Here is a 17,431-nt window from a genome sequence, read left to right as displayed (position 1 = left end):
GCCATTTGAAATGACAGAACACCTAAAAACCTCAAAAATAATTCTCTACTACACCTCTTTAGTATTTCCTATTTATAAAAATTTTTCGTTATATGAGGGTAATCTATGCTTATCGTCCGGTTTCATGACGTTATCAAACCATTGAAATCTAAGACCCCAAGAGACTTTTCGTTTCCAATTAATTACCTACTTGTAACACCACCAAGAGTGTTTTCGAGTTTATATACCGTTTCCTGAGTTCATCTTCATCAGTTTCACTACGACCGTCTCAGACGGATGACGACGTACTCCGACACATGTGTTCGTCTCGATATAGGTCATTCATAAGACTACATTATATGATTTTGCTTTTACTTTTAAATTTACGATTCCACTTGTACTCTCTGTCATTTGGCTCTGAATGTTTCTTTGGTCATGTATGTTTATATCGGTTGCCACATACCATTATTTGTCATTAAGTTATATGTAATTTATTGAAGCATGAAATTTAATACTTAGGTGGAAAGAAATTTAGCACAGCTGTTAATACGCTAATTTAAAGGGAACCCAATTCAATGCTTGCTGCCATGTTCAGTGGTCGCCACACTCTTTGCAAAGACTCTGAGGTAGCTAATTAGACAAAACTGGCTTACTACATGTTTGGTTGCAAGATCATGTGCATTTTATATGTTTAATATAAACATCGAGTATGCATATTTTTCTTATGCTCAAAAGTTGCATGCTGTGATAATTTTGTGTTTTTGTAGGGATATGTGTTTGTTGATAGGGACGGGAAGCACTTTCGGCATATCTTGAATTGGTTGAGGGGCGGTGTAGGTCGTGCCTTACATGAATTAGAGCGTTTAGAGCTTATTGAGCTTTTAGAGGAAGCTGAATACTATCAGCTTCTTGTAAGTTCTATCTTCCTTTTTTGAGTTTTATTATGGATCTTTTGTATAGTCCATAAATTAGTCTACTTTTTACTCTTTCAGGGATTGGTGGGCAAAATAAATGAGGTTTTGTTGAGGAAGGGGGGTGAACAAACGAGTGTCGACTTAACACGCACTGATATTATCAAATATGTACGACCATCTTATGTCAAACATGCGTTTTTGAGATTAAGAGGAACAAATCTTTCTGGGCTTGATCTTTCAAAATTGGTATGATCAAAATTCAAATAAAACTTACATACTCATTTATATTGACATGAATTTCATCAAAAAGAATAATCATTAGACCATGCGTAGTGGGAGAGTTGTGGTCGGCGTTTTTTCTATTTTTTAATCAGGAGTCTGCAATGAAGCGAGGAGAACAAATGTTGCATATGTTTTTTCGTGTTTTTTTGTTTCAGTGTTTGATTCTCATTGTCCATTACAAATTAAAAAATTAGAATGTCAAAACATGTTATTATTAGTGAGCGTTGTTATTAGCTCGCATCGTTTTGCTTGTTATAATTTACGCAGGACTTGTCGGGTGTGAACTTCAGCTTTACATGCCTGAATAATGTTATCTTCTCACATGCTAATCTTGAAAATGCTAGATTTGAAGTAAGTTATCTGACCTGTTCTTAATTTTTCTACCATAACTAATTGTATATTATTTTATACACGTATTTGTAATATTGTGGTTTATCGCTGTTTTTCATTCTTTAATTTGTTCAGTTATTATGTTTATTATTTATATTTTAGAAGGTAGATGCTGAAAATGCCAATTTTCAAAATGCAACATTGAAACGGTAAGATTCTGCAAACTTGTTGTATGTTCTTGTAGCAATTATTTGACAAATGTGCACATTTTTACCTTGAAATTTACCAAATTAGGTATTTTGACTGATATATATAACACAAGGAGCTTTTGACAGTTTATATTTACCAATCAACTTGCACATAGCATGTGTGACGCGATAGATTTGTTGAAAGTTAATCTTAAAATGGGTTTAAAGAAAAGTTCAATGGGTTAAGTGCATGTTTAGTTTAATTTAATTAGTTCATTTGAGTTCGAATTAGAATATGTTTTAATAAAGGGTTTGAGTAATAGTTGGATATGATTAGATTTGGGTTACTTGTTTATCAAGTTTTTAATACTATAAATAGAGGGTTTAGAGTGATTGTAATGTGTGGTTTTCGTTTTTAATAATATTACTGAAAGAGTTGTGATCAGTTACCATAAATTTATTGGTGTTGTTTGCTTTACTCGATCCAATTCAGTCCAACAAGATTTGAATTCGGCAAGATAGATTTTCATATGTAGCCATTTTCTTAACTTTAGAAAGAAATTTAAATAAGTCAAGGACTATTTTGATAAAGACAATGGTTAAAATGTTATTTTTATGCTTTTCCTACTAACCTTTGTGAACCCTATAGTTAGTTTTTTTCCATTGTTAGTCAACTTAATTGATTTTTCTTTTTTAGTGAAGGTGTAAGTTTACAATGTCTATCTTCATGGAGCTTTGCTGGTGGAGGCTGGTCTTGAAAATGCAGACTTATCTGGTAAATATATTTTTTTCCAGATATTTTAATTCATTATATAAGGATAAATTTAGAGTTAAAGTGCTATTTTAGTACCTGTGGTTTTATCAATTACACAATTTTAGTACTTTTTTTGAATTTTTTGCAACTGGCTACTCAATGTTTCAAAAACTGGCCATTTTAGTACTTTTTCGTAACCCCGTCTATTTTACACCGTTAAGTCAGGGGTAAACTAGTAATTTTTTTTATTTATTTTTTCCTTTTTTGTTTAATTACCTAACCCCTTTGTATCTTCAAACCATAAATCTAAACATCACCAGTCACCACCACCCCCTCCCCACATCCCTAAACCGGCCGTCGATCCACCGAAACCTGTAATCCTAAGCTCGATTTGTGTTCTCAGATCTGACATAACCTGAACCGACCGTCGATCCACCGAAACCCGTAATCCTAAGCTCGATTTTTGTTCTCAGATCTGACATAGCCTGATCATAATTTGACTTACCCGGTGAGAAAAAAATTCAGTTAAATCTCCAAGAACCCTAAAAAACCTCAAACTCCACCCAAATCAATGGCTTTGGAACCAAAGCATATGCACCTTCATCAACGCTATAAAGCCCTAATTTCGGTGAATTTGAGTTACCATGATGAAGAGGAGCAATAGGGGAAGACGAAGAGAAGGGGAGGGATGTCGTGGTGGCCGAGTTTCGTTATGTCGGATTTGAGATGGGAGGGGTGTGGTGGTGTCGGGCCTGCCGGCGGCTGTGGTGGCGGCGGTTGTGGTGGTTAAATGGTGGTGGTAATTGCGGCGTGGTGCAGTGGTGGTTAACTGGTGGTAGTTCAACGGAGGTGATAGATGAATAACAATTGTGGTGGTGGTTTGCAATGACTATATTTGTGGGTGGAGAGACAAAGAAGATGGATCTTGTGTGTTCATGTGGTCAAGTGGTGTTGGTGTATAGGTGTACAAAGAGAGAAAGATAATATTGAAAGAGATGAGAAAGATCATCATCATCATCATCGTACTCAGTATATCCCACCAATAGCAATGCTATGGTAGGGTCTGAGGAGGGTAAGATGTAGACAGCCTTACCTCTATCCCAAAGGGATAGAGAGGCTGCTTCCGGTGAGACCCCCGGCTCGATAGTAGTTTTGCATCAAGCCTTGGACATAAGGCACATAGCACTCAATCATCGGGACACCGGCTGATCGGTGCATGTGCCCTTGTCTTTCGGCTATCAACGCCACCACATGATGCCTGATTAACCTTCCGCCACTTTTAACGTTATTTTCACGAGATTAGTAAAATAACGTCAAAATTAGTGCAATTTTACTTTTGCCCACCCGAGGGTTCACACATATATACATTATATGCGCTTGAGAAAGATAAATTGATTAAAAGAAAATAAAAAAAATAAGAAAAATAACAAATTTACCGGTTTACCCTTGACTTAACAGACAAATTAAATGGGGTTACGAAAAAGTACTAAAATGGCCAGTTTTAGAAACATGGAGTAGCCAGTTGCAAAAAATTCAAAAAAAGTACTAAAGTTGCGTAGTTGATAAAACCACAGGTACTAAAATGACACTTAACTCATAAATTTAATATTTCTCTTTCAAAACTTGCATATCATCATATTTACAATACTTTTAACGAAAATAAAACAAAAAATCCAATTGATGCTAAAGGATCTTGTAGACATGAAATGAGATCGAAGTATTTTGGATAGGTATATTTAATATAGCTTTTTTATGGTTGTGTAAAATATAATTAGGTAACCTTCCTGAGTACTTTTGAAATTGCTCTTTTGCTAAGTTTCTGGTTTGTATAATGACAAGTTTCGAGATGCAATGTTAAGTGCATACTTGCATTTGTTAAGAAGCTAAGTCGACTGATCTATATTTTGTTGTTTGGTTAGTTTTTAAAGTAATTTAATATGCGTGTGTGATAGGTTGTGATTTACGTGGTGCTGACTTGAGATCTGCAAATCTTAGGGTATGTTTAACTTGGATTAAATTACACATGTTATTCTAATAATTCCAAATTTTTAGAAGGAGCCAATCTGGAAATTTTGTTTTTTTTGTTGATCTCTGTTCGTTATGCTTTCTTAGTATGCCAATTTGTGCAATGCGAAGTTGAACGGGGCAAATCTTGAAGGTGTTCGTTTACTTCATACTAGAATTCACAATACAGTAAGTAACCTTGATATCATATACTTTATTACATGCATCCCATGAGAGTTGAGTTAAATGTGGGCCCATTAGTCAAATGATGATTAAACCGCCCTTGTTACTAGTGATAAAGCTGTTGTAAAACCCTTCGAATGTTTTTTGATTACTGTAAGTTATGTTTAATCTTGTAGTGTTTTAAAGGTGCTAAGCTAGAGGGTGCAGATTTTTCCATGGCAGTTAGAAGGCAAGAAGATTGGTGACAATCTTTTTTCTTTTATTATTTCTGTTTGTTTGAAACTCATCCGTGCTATACATTACGTGATTCGAGTAATTTTGTGCTTAAAACAAGCATATTGATCTTCTCTTATGGACATACTGATTACAACCGGCTTTTGAGATATAAAGTAAAAAAATACCTTGCAAAAGAAAATACTCTTTTAAGAGTTGAACTTATATAATCAGGTGATATTGAACGTAATACTTGATGGATTGATGAATATGATGTATTAAGACGTTTCAATCGATATTCACAAATTAGGCATTGAATCCCTTGTCCGCAGCGGCATCTATTTTTTGTTAGTGGTAATCACGGATTAATTGAATTGAGTCTTTCTAAGGACATAATCCATGATAGGATTTTTCTGAGGACATGGTTCATGAGTCTTTAAAGAAGTATATTTCTTTGACGGACTTTGCTTGCTTTTGTCATTACAACGGGTCGTTATGCTGTTAATTATGCAGTTTCGAAACATCACTAGCACACTAGCACTATATATTTTGGTAATATGTCACTTGAAGCAACATCTCTATCTTTTTGAATAGGAGCATGGTTTGCTTTCATCTCACTATCCCCATACCCTACCAATTAGGGCTGTCTAAATGTCTCATCAATTGAACTCGCTCGAAAATTACTCAAAAAATGCTTGCTCGTTTTTTTCACTAGATTGTAAACAAGCCGCTCGGTTCAGTTTGAAAACATGTCGCTCGTTATCTCTATAAAAATGCTCTGAAAATGCTTGGTTAGATTTTGAGCCGAACGGCTCTGTTCGATTTGTGAATGATCCAAGTAATGAGCAACCATTCGCTCGGCTCGGCTCGTGAACAACCCTACTACCAATAGCTTAACTAGCTATAAGTGAGATTTTATTGGGTATGGCTATATATATATATATGAGAATCTCTTACGAATTCGTGTCAACAAATGAATGTAAACGGAATATAATCTTCAATTCATGAACATTGGTTTGTGTGTATGTTTAGTTGCTAAGTCTTTGAATGATGTCCACTAAGTTGTTTTGAAATATTAAATGGGTGTTTGGGATTCCTTATGTTTAACGAATTTTCCTCACACAAGTAATCCCAAATATCTTTTTAATTTTTCAAAAGTTATAAGTAGACTAAAATAAGCAATCCCAAACACTCCCTAAATATATATATATATATATATATATATTTATTCTACAAAGGTAGACAAAAATAAGAAGGATTTAAGCCATATAAAAACACCCTCAAAGAAAAATAAATAAAAAAATCATAATTCAAAATGCAATAAAAAAACGAAAAAATGTATAAGCATAAAAATGTTTTCACTGTTTTCCTCGTTTAAAAAAAACAATGTTGAGGAAAAAGATCATTATGTCTTTTTGTTTATCATTTTGTTTTGCTTTTATTTTCGTTATTGATTGTGTCATTTTTCCTTAACATTGTGTCTTTTTTTCTTGATATTTTGTTACATTATTCAACATTGTGTTATATTTTGTTCGTCATTATATTATATTTTGTTTGACATTTTGTTAAATTTTGCGATCTATTGTGTTTTTTTAGTTATAATTGTCCCTTTTGTTTATTTTCGTCATTGTGTATTTGATCTCGGCATTGTGCCTTTTCGTCATTTTCCCTTTTTTTGGAACGAGAATGAAGCATGAAACATATGAGTGTTTAAATTTTGTCGTTTTTTATTTATATTTGAGTTATTATTTGTTTATTATTTTTTATTTTTTTGAATTTTTGTTGAGTGGTATTTTGTGTTGTCACAAATCCTTCTCACACTTATCATTTTGTTTTTTTTTTATATTTTAACATTTCCCTCTATATCTATATTTTGTCTCCCTTTGTATTTTAACATTTCCATCTATATTTGTATATCTATATATTATGTATAATGCAGGAGACAATGGTAAATTAAGACACATGGCTTTAAAAGTTTTACAAACAATAACGCATAATGTATGTGTAAAAAAAATAAAATTAATATGTTACGTAGGGGTGTACACGGTCGGTTTTGACTGTCCTATGTTAAATTGGTGAGCTCAACCATTAGTAACATCTTTTTGACGTTGAAAACCAAACCAATGACTATATTTATGGGTTTAAACTGAATAATGAACACCAATAATTATTACGTGATTACCAGAGACTATTTTTAAATATCTGTCGCATCGGTGTTGACTTCGACGATCGGAGGTGGAGCGGTGGGTGGAGGTTGGGATTTAGTAACTTTTTAATATTCCTCATCAATTTATTGGTCCAATGGTAGCCTATATTTTTCCTTGTGAGATGTCGTGGGTTCAAGTATCGCCTTAAGCAATTTGCTTTAGGTTAAGCGATGGGGTTTTTCTATATGTGGGTTTTCTTCTGTACGGATGAGTCGGGTCACACGTTCTGTTCTTCGAATGAAAAATGAATGTAATATACTTGCCATGATGATCACTGCTTGTTTAAATGAATTTCTAACGGAATTTTTTGGACATTGATTTGTATGTATTCTTTTACTAGTAAACTTTAGTTGACTTAGTTTAATTGTATTATACATTGTAAGTAGTGTCATTTGTTGTAGTATTGAAATGTTGATAAAACTTGTTTTGAATTATTAAAGAGATTCATGTTTAATACAATCTTTTTTTTTTCAGTTCGAAAAAAAAAATAACAATTTTTTTGAAATGTGGAATATCTCACCCCGAAAGACTTACGTTTTCCCATTTGCCGGCAGCTTGTCACCTTTTCGTTTCATCTTCAATATTGTTTCCCAATTCCCATTACCATAAAACAATTTTTTTTCCAAAAGAAAAAAAAACACCACCATAACATAAACCGTTTCAGCGTGCTTAACTTTATCGGTTGCACTGCTAATGTTTCAGGAGGAGATGGCTATGTACTCGGACGCCTGTTCTTCGATTGTTCGCCTCATTATTGGTAATCATAATATTATGCTTTTCAGTTTACCATTTCGATCACTCGTAAATTTCTGTCACTTGGCTTTAAATTGATCAGTGATTACTTGTTACAGTTAAGTTTCTTAAGTTTACTGTAGTTGTTATCTGACCGTTGATTACGTATATGTTATTTTGGTTGCGCAATACTATTGCAATGCCATAAGTCTGTTGAAGCGTTATATTTGAGTTGTGCTTGATATCAGTTGTTAATGTTGCCGAAACAGGTGGAAAGAAATTCTGCACAACTGTTGATACACTAACTCAAAGGGAGCCCTATTCGATGCTTGCTGCCATGTTCAGCGGTCGCTACACTCTTTGCAAAGACTCTGAGAAGGTAAGCATATGTAGGCAAATTAAACTGGGATACAACTCTACAAGGCTGCAATTGATCAATCTTGAGTTTTGAGTGATGGGTTTTAATCTTCAGTCGATCAATTTATTTTTATATTGAATTTTAGTGGTCTTCTAAGTTTGAACATTGTTAAGGGCAATTTCATAATTTCACATTAATTTAACAAAAAAAAAGATAACACCGGTTAGTGAAAAGGATACAAAAGCGAGCAATATACTTATTGAAATGAAATGACAGAACGTGCAAGTTCGGTTATAGTTAAAGGACACACCTACTCTATTTATAGCTAAAAACCTACATGTACGTGTATAGGGATGACAGTGAAACCCGAATCCGATGGGTAAATCCGACATAACTGGGACGGGTAATACCCGGTTTATTAGGGTTTGGGACCGTTTTGGGATTTGTTATATACTTGATTACCTGATCCGACTATCTGATAACATTGATCCATTAGTGTACCAAGTACTATATTAAGCACTAAAATCATTTAAGAAAAATGAAATACTTAGTCCCATAAAAAATTTATGTCCATAACACAACTCTAAAGCTTTGATCTTTTTGTGTCTTTGCAGGGATTTGTGTTTGTCGATAGGGATGGGAAGCACTTTCGGCATATTTTGAATTGGTTAAGAGATGGTGCAACTCCCAACTTGTCTGGTTTAGAGCGTTTACAACTTTTGCGTGAAGCAAAATACTATTAGCTTCTTGTAAACCATCTTCTACTATTTCTAGACTATCCATGTCAAGGAAAATTCAATAAATTAACATGCCTGGTACCACATCATAAATAGTAAAAGACATATTATTTAAAAACTTCAAAATTTTCCCAAATTAAGAGAATTATTTACATTCTCACATCATCACCATAATTTTTTTAAATACCTGCCTCTCTTTATATTTAATAATAAAATTAAAAAAGAAAGTTTACACCACCACAATATGTTTTAGCCGTTCTTGTGTATAAACCATTACTTGAAAACACCAAATGGTCAAGAATGGCTCAAAACGTGTCCTTCTAGCAACTCTAAGATTTCTTATGGTTGTAATTTATAGTCTTTCAAAAGGGTATATGATTTTCATACACCATCATGGATCTTCATACACCACCATTAGTCAATGCGGGCCGTATATGACCTGAGTTGTGTCCAGTGGCGGACCCAGGATTTTTTGTAAATGGGGTCCCAATTCTTCCGATTTACAAAATTTTTGGGTCGGTCGTTATTCGGGTCGGGTCGGGTCGAGAGGAGGAACATAATAAAACACGAAAATATGGTGTCATCAGAAACGAGTAAGTAGAAAAAATATATATTAGAAACTAGATAGAACATACACTTTTAATTCATTTTTATTCATACCCAAAAAACATAAGCGTAAGCTATATATATATGGTCTTACATGAATAACCAAGACATGAAAAACTAACTCTTACACAAATAAATGATTAATTATAATATACATACACAAGATAAATAATTTAAGTATATGTAAAACTCATGTTGTCATTATATATGTTGCATGGTGATAATGGTTATATGGGATAAACTAAAGTGATAATGGTTATATGGGATAAACTAAAGAAAAAACACAAATACCCTAACTAAATAACTAATATTGACTAGAATATTAAAAAAAACAACAAAAACTGGATATGGTGAGGCTTGAACCTGCAACCTCTCAAAGAAAAAACAAGGGACTTTCCACTAGACTAGTTCAGCCTTAATAGTATGGGTTCCAAGTATTAATTTTTATGGGGTCCTTACAAAATTTAATATATCGTCTCTAAGTAATTTTTAAAAAACATTGGTGTCCCGGGACCCCGATGGGAACTATGTGGGCCCGCTCCTGGTTGTGTCAGTTTGTATCAGGCTCTATACAGAGTTGTTGAAGACCTACGGCCCATATAGGGTATAGGGGATGTGTGGTATGAAAAAACTATTTTTTGTTCATTCCGTACCCTTCTCAATCATGCGTGGCATACGCCGCTTTATACTCCTATATGAGCAGTATAGGTCTGTACAACATGAGGGTGGTGTATGAAGATCACATCCCGTTAAAAACATGTTTTTTTTGTTTACTATTACAGGGCTTGGTAGAGAAAATAAACAAGGATTTGAATAGGACAGAGGATGAAGAAATGAGAAGTGATCTAACACGCATTGATTTTATGAAGATTCTACCACTTAAAAAAGTCAAGTCGTTTAGAGGACTAAATCTCTCTGGTTGATCTTTTAGGCCTGGTATGATCAAGTACATCTTGTTTTGCAATATAATGTTAGTTAGTTAACGACCTTGGGCAATAAGTATGATTTCTAAACTTTTAGTTCAGAATAAAGGTTATTTAGTTGGATAGATATTATCAACTTGGATCTATTAGTTTGAGTCTTAATAATTTAGCAATTCTAGTCGTTAGTATAAGGTGTCTAGGTTAGTCTATTAATATGGAGTTATATATATATTTTTAGTTACATATATACAATAAACGTGTTTGGAATTATCAAGGAACTAAAGATCAAGAAGCCGAGCAATAATCCATCTATCAGGAACCCGATTAAAATCAATTCAAGCCGAAGGTTGGAATAAGTTGGATCAGGGACTTGATTAGCAATAAGAAGACTTATGTTGTCCCGAAAACCTACTGCTGTTCAGTTTAGTGACCAAAATTTGTTGTCATTAAAAAAGGACCAAGCGCGCAATATAGATATTATTGTTACAAAAAGCTCACTGCTAGAGTGCTAGATCAGATTAGCGACTAGAATTTGCTATCGGTGCAAAAAGGATCAAGCCCTTTGGTTTTTCCACTTTTGTTTTTTGGTTTCATCAGTTAGCCGGGTTCAGTTTTTGAATTTTTGAAAGCCATTTGGTTTTTCTGCTTGGGTGTTGGTTTGGTTTTTTTGGTTTTGTCATTTGAGCTTAAAAGTTATGGGTAAAATAATGGTCTACCTTAAAATAATGAATTTGGGTCTAAATGATATTGCTAACTAATAACTAATTAAGTATTTTACATATGGACTAAATTATTTTTGTTGCATATTTTTTAAATTCTTTTCAGTTTCTCAATATATCTTACAAAAAAGAGAAATTCTCTAACTTTGGTTTGGTTCGTTTTTTTATGTTTTTTATATTACATGCAAAGCCAAAAAAACAACTGTAAGTTCGTTAATTTATGAAAAAATGTAAAGCGAAACAGTCGGTTTTGATTATATACGTTTTTTTATTGTTCTATGTACACCCACCCCGTCTTTATTAAGTTTAAGGTACTGATACGTTTGATATTACATTGACATGAAATCCATTGTAGGGGATAATGATCAGTTTCATTCTTTACGGTAATAGTGGTACTAGCTAGCTTTGTCCATCAGTGTAAAATATCTTCTTTTATAAGTGTGCAAGGGAACAATTGTAGCACCTGTTTGTGTTTAACAGATAAAAAATAAAAAGTCAAAACATGCTGTTATTGTGACTTGTGAGTGTTCTAATAAACTTGTTTTTCCCATGTGCAGGACTTGTCAGGTTTGGACTTAAGCTTTGTTAATCTTCGGTTGTGTTTGTTTTTGATTAAAACATCTACAGGAGGGGTGATGTCTGCAGGCGCGCAGACATCACCCATGAAGACTGTTTGTTTTTTTTTAAGATAAGATCTGAAATCAGCTTCTTTTATCTTAAAAAAGAAGCTAAAAATTATTGCTTCACACATCTTCACCCTACCTGCTCTCCTGCTGCCTCCTCTCCAACCATCCAAAAACAACAATAAGCATCCCATAAACTCCGGCCAGATATGATTCACCTCCGTCATCGCCTCCGGCAACTTCATCGTCGCAAAAATCCTCATCACCCCACCGGAAAACTCAGCACTAGCCTCCGGCACTTCAAACGCAATCTTCCCTTCAACAATTGACGAGTAGGAGCTAATATTATACGTCTTCACCGTCATTGATCCGTTGGAAGCCTTGAACGCGATAAACGATTGAGCCCCCGCCATTCCGGTCCCGATGGGATTAATCGCCCATGCCACCCACCCATTTCGAATCCGGTGTACAACGGTGAGGAAAACGGGAGAAAGAGTAGGGTCGCCGGAAATACGCCGTTTGAGACGCCGGACACGTCGCCGTCACGGTTGGAGACGGAGGAGACGTCTTCTGGCGACGACGAAGACGTTTGTGGCGGTGGTGATTCGAATAGTAACAATGGAGTTTCTTCTACATCGTCTTCTGGAACTCCTTGTACTTCCCTTTCTTGGTGATATTAATGAATTAATAAATAATTTATATATTAATGTGTTTGTATTTTCAGTTTATGCAGACAGTGTTAACTTATAAAAACAAACAGTCTTATTTTTTCAGCTTACAGAGCTTCAGACCACATCTTCAGCTGCAGACATAAAAACAGATGAAATCAGCTTACAGACAGTTTATGTCTGCAAAAACAAACAGCACCTTCATCATACTAGACTTTGGGTAAATCACGTGACTTGGTTTTTATTTTCTTTCAATTAACTAAGCGTATTTACGATTAGTGTTGGGCGCGACTTTTACACATATTTGCAATATAGTGGCTTATTATTGTCCTTTTATTTTATAATTTGATCAACATTAATGTTTTCCATTTTTGTTCCAGGGGACAAAGGCTGAGAATACGATTTTTTGTAATGCAACATTGAGCAAGTAAGATTCTACAGACCTATTATTTGTTCTTGTTACGAAGCACAATATTTGCAGCCATTTTTGTGGATTTGCACATTTTTGCTCATGCCAACTTTTGTGAAACCTAGAGCCACATTTTCTTCCAATCTTTGTCAACTTAATTGATTTAGTCTTGCCTAGAGAAGATGTGATTTCAGAGGGGCTAATCTTCGTGGAGCTTTGCTGACAGGGGCTAATTTTCATAGAACAAGCTTCTACGGTAAATATATGTGTGTGTGTGTGTTTATTTTTTCAATTTAGTAAATTCATTTTTCAAGGACAATTTCATATATCCTCTCATAACTTTGTATATGTCAATTTTACCTAACAAAGTTCAAACAAAATATCTTGTATACATATATAATTTCATCTGAGACTTTTTTATTGCCAGGAGCTATCCCTTTAAATTTTAACATTGCATCTCATAACTTATTAGTATACATAATACAAGTTTTAACTTTGTGTTTAATGAAATTTGAAATTTGAAATTGCTCCTTTATAAAATGTATTGTATAATATTGAGTTATGAAATTTAATGTTTAGATGTATTTACTGATATGCTAAGCCAAGTGATGTAAAAAATCAAGGTTAAGGTGTATATCAACATTTTAAAAAAAAAAAAAATTATTTTTTAAAAAAATTGCTTACAATTGCGTGATAGGTTGTAATTTGAGTGCTGCGGATCTGAGAGCCGTTGAACTTCAGGTGTGTATGCTTAACGCTGGATCAATGAAAACACAAGTTATTCTTAATTCTAAGTCTTTATTTTATATTATATTTTTCCAGACTGCTGAACTCATTGACGCAAATTTGGAAGGCGCCAACCTTGAAGGAGCCAATTTAATGGTTTGTTAATCATTTAAGGTCTCAGGGTTAGTGTTTTGGCAAAATTCTGCTTGATTTTCGTTTCTCAATATATGTTCTACTAGGGTGCTATAATGACCAATGCCAAGTTGATCGGCGCAAATCTCAAACATGCTCGTCTTCATTATGCTACTCTTCTGGCGGCAGTAAGTAGCACTGATATCTTGTAGTTTATAATTACACATCTCATGAAATCACTAAAGTGTCCTGTAGTAGGGACAAAGTTGGTGTATAACTCAGATTTTTTTTAATATTGTTACTTTTGTATTAAACTTGTAGCGTCATGAAGGTGCGAAGGTAGACGAAGCAATTTAGTTGGGCAAATGGCGAATGACTAGGAACTGATGTAAACATGAAAATTGGTGGTTATCTTTTTCTTCTATTTTGCTGTACTTTATTCCAGTCTGTTTGTTACTCTATGCATCATCTGATTTCAGTGTGTTTGCTATTCTATGCATCTCTTACGAACCTACTAGCTACTAACTATCGACTTTTGAGATTAGAAAAATCATATATAAGAAAATATTTTATGATACACAAGTTAGAGTGGCGCATGTACCATAATTATCAAATGAGAGAAGCGATCTAAGGCGATGAAGGTGCACCTAGCGCCTAGGCTTCAAGTGCAAAAGAACGTCCGCTTTAAAGAAAGCGCACATAATAAAACAAGTTTTAAATATATTAATACCGGAAACAAACATTAATATATATAAATTTTAACATCCTAAAAGTGCAACTTAGAGGAACTAATAATCTAGCGTGTGCTTTAAAACATTTCAATCTAGATAAATAAAAGATAAATAAAATAGGTCATGGTTATTCATACACCCTTTTTGGTTATTCACACACCTTTTTAACACACATTTAAACCCTATATACACCCTATAAAGGGTGTATGAATAACACGTCCCATAAAATATCCTAAAAGTTACGAGCCTATTTTGTCAACTTCAAAAGTTGAATGGTCTAAGAGCAACTTTACCAATGTTAATATTCAGGGTCAACTGAAAATAAACAATGTTAATGACAGACCTCCGCCATTATCTTTAATGATCTGCCAAGCTTGAACAAGCTCACCGCCATCAATTTTATGGTAGTTACTTACTTAGGGGTGTTTGGGATTGTTTATTTTTATCAGCTTATGACTTATTAGCTTTTTGAAAAATAATAAGATGTTTGGGATTGCTTATACTGTGAGAGGAAAAGTTTTATTAGTTACACTTTTGTAACTTATTAACTTATTGAAAAGTTATAAGAAGATAAAATAAGAAATTCCAAACACACCATTAGAAATGAATCAATAAATTTTAGTGTAACATGTGGTAGATGACTTTGCAACGTGACATCTCGTTAGACTGTGTGTAATGGGGCGTGGAATTGGGCGAAGAGGGGCGAGAACACCCCCCCCCCCGGCGATATGTGAGCGAAAAGGGGCGGGGGCGGGGTTCTTTTGTCGCCGGTGGTGTTAAATAATAATATTATTATAATAATTTGATCGTTGTAACGGTCAAAATAAAAATAAAAAAATTAATTAAAACAATATATATATATATATATTTATATATATATATATAAACATACACCTTCTTCTCCATTTCATACATAATTCATACCCAAATTCTTTAAAAAATCTAGCAAAATGAATCCTACAAACAACCCGAACCAACCGAAACTCGTGGAACTCGCCGCTACCATGAAAGAAATCATCAAAAAACACAAAAAGTGTGTCAAGGAACTCAACGATGCCATGAGAGAAACCAACAAACAACAAGAAAAGATTTCCGCTATGTTGGAATTGCGGGAAGTGAGTGAAGAATACGAATCCCTCAAAGCGGCCGGGTTACACGAACATGCCGCATTCTTGTAACGACAACGAATTGAAAAAATGCGCGAATATTATGGATATTAGTATTTTTTTTAGTTATGTATTTTTTTTTATTTTTAGTTATGTATTTTTTTTGTATTTCTTTTTAATTTTAAGGCACTTTTATTTAATTATTTAAATAAATTGGTTTTTATTTGTTTAGTTTAGTTATAAAAAGAAAATAATAAAAAAAGATACTGTGGGTCCAATTTGTAGCCCCCTACACCATTACACCCCAAAAACAAATTCTCACACTTTTCTGACCGGGTGTCACGTGTCACAATTTCCCCCCCCCCCCATTTGTAGCCCCTCCACTACGCATAGCCTTAGCGTACCGCAAACAATTCGCCACAGTAAAATACTTTCTGGCAAATGTCAACGACATGGATTCATAAGACGCGACGAACCGCCACCGTGCCACTAAGGGTTCTAAGACAACCTATAAATAGGGAGCTTTAAATGTTCTAAAAGCTCATTAGATTCTTGATGTTCTCTCTCAATTTCCATTCCGGAGCCCTAGCAGTGTTATCGCACCCCGAGTCGACTTCCAAAGTCTCGACGTTCATACAAGCAAAGGTTTTGGCCGATCACCAACGCCGTATCCTGACTCTATAGCTAGATAAGGTAACAGTTTTGGAATTAGTAGTCGAACCTTTAAAATTTTTACTAATAAATTATCTTTTTATTAATAATGATCAAACATATGGATCAAAGTTTAGCTGTTATAATAAACTAGTATAAAGCCCCCGCGTTGCTGCGGGGGCGTAAAACCATACCAAGTAGTGTCCATGCAACACCTCCACCGACCACCAAAATAAAAAAGAAACTTGTATAAAGAGAAAAATAAAAAATGAAAATATAAAAGTAAAAGACAGAAAACAATAACTGAGTCAATCAAGAACCCACGCGTTGCGACGGTGCCGCTAAACAGGAAAACATATGCATAGAAATTTCAACCATATACGCACATTGCAACGTGTTAACTCGCAAAATATAGATCGAAACACAAAATTATAAATTTGTAAAAAATAAAAAGTATAGAAAAATAAAGTTGAAAGTAAAAAAAATGTTGAAGTTATATTGTAAAAAGTGTAAAAGTTTTGGGTTAAAAAGTAAAAACATTAAAGAAAAGAAAAAGGAAAAACAAAACAAAAGGTAGGTAAAAAAAGCACAAAATACAACTTATAATGCATACCTAAGTTGCTATTTGTATGTATATATAATAAAACAATTTTAAACTATAAAATGAGATAAATGTCTTTACAAAGCTTGAAATAAGACCAACACTGTAGGAGTTTGAAGACACATACCACGATGATGAAGACATGTGATATGAATCTATTATAAAATATAGGTCCAAAACAATATGCGAAAGTAGAGTTGAACCAGGAGTTCAACCATGTTCATAAATCCTTAAAAGTTAATAGCTAACACTCACTTATGTAAATGTTTGTCTAGATTCATACATATGTGGTTAACAGTAGGCATACCGTGTCACGCTTGTTTATTCCTTTATCCAACGAAGGCTGAACACAAGTAAAAGTAAAAGTATCCGACTTTTATACTCCTTACAAAACACGGTTTAAGAGCATTCTCAACCCATTCTATATCCCTATATTTATAATTACACTAAAAAACGCTATATTTTCCTCTTCTGCTCAATTAAATAATATTTTTTATACTCTTATCATTATAGTTTTCCCTCTCATCTACTCACAACCAATCCAACAAATATTAAAAAATAAATAGGGGAAACAATGTTTCCTCAAATTTACACAAAATTACTACATTTCTCTCTCCACCCTATAATTTACACTCACAATCACTCACAACCTCAC

General features: G+C 33.9%; 1 pseudogene; it reads left to right on the top strand.

The window, feature by feature from the left end:
• Positions 1-276: 276 nt before the first annotated feature.
• Positions 277-14,044, top strand: LOC143622867 (uncharacterized; annotated as a pseudogene).
• Positions 14,045-17,431: the final 3,387 nt, after the last annotated feature.

This window comes from Bidens hawaiensis, unplaced genomic scaffold (genome assembly GCF_021521415.1).
Source record: "Bidens hawaiensis isolate Kalapana, Puna unplaced genomic scaffold, B.hawaiensis_p1.1 tig00003244_1, whole genome shotgun sequence".
Lineage (NCBI taxonomy): Eukaryota > Viridiplantae > Streptophyta > Magnoliopsida > Asterales > Asteraceae > Bidens > Bidens hawaiensis.
This window is presented reverse-complemented; position numbering and strand designations above follow the sequence as displayed.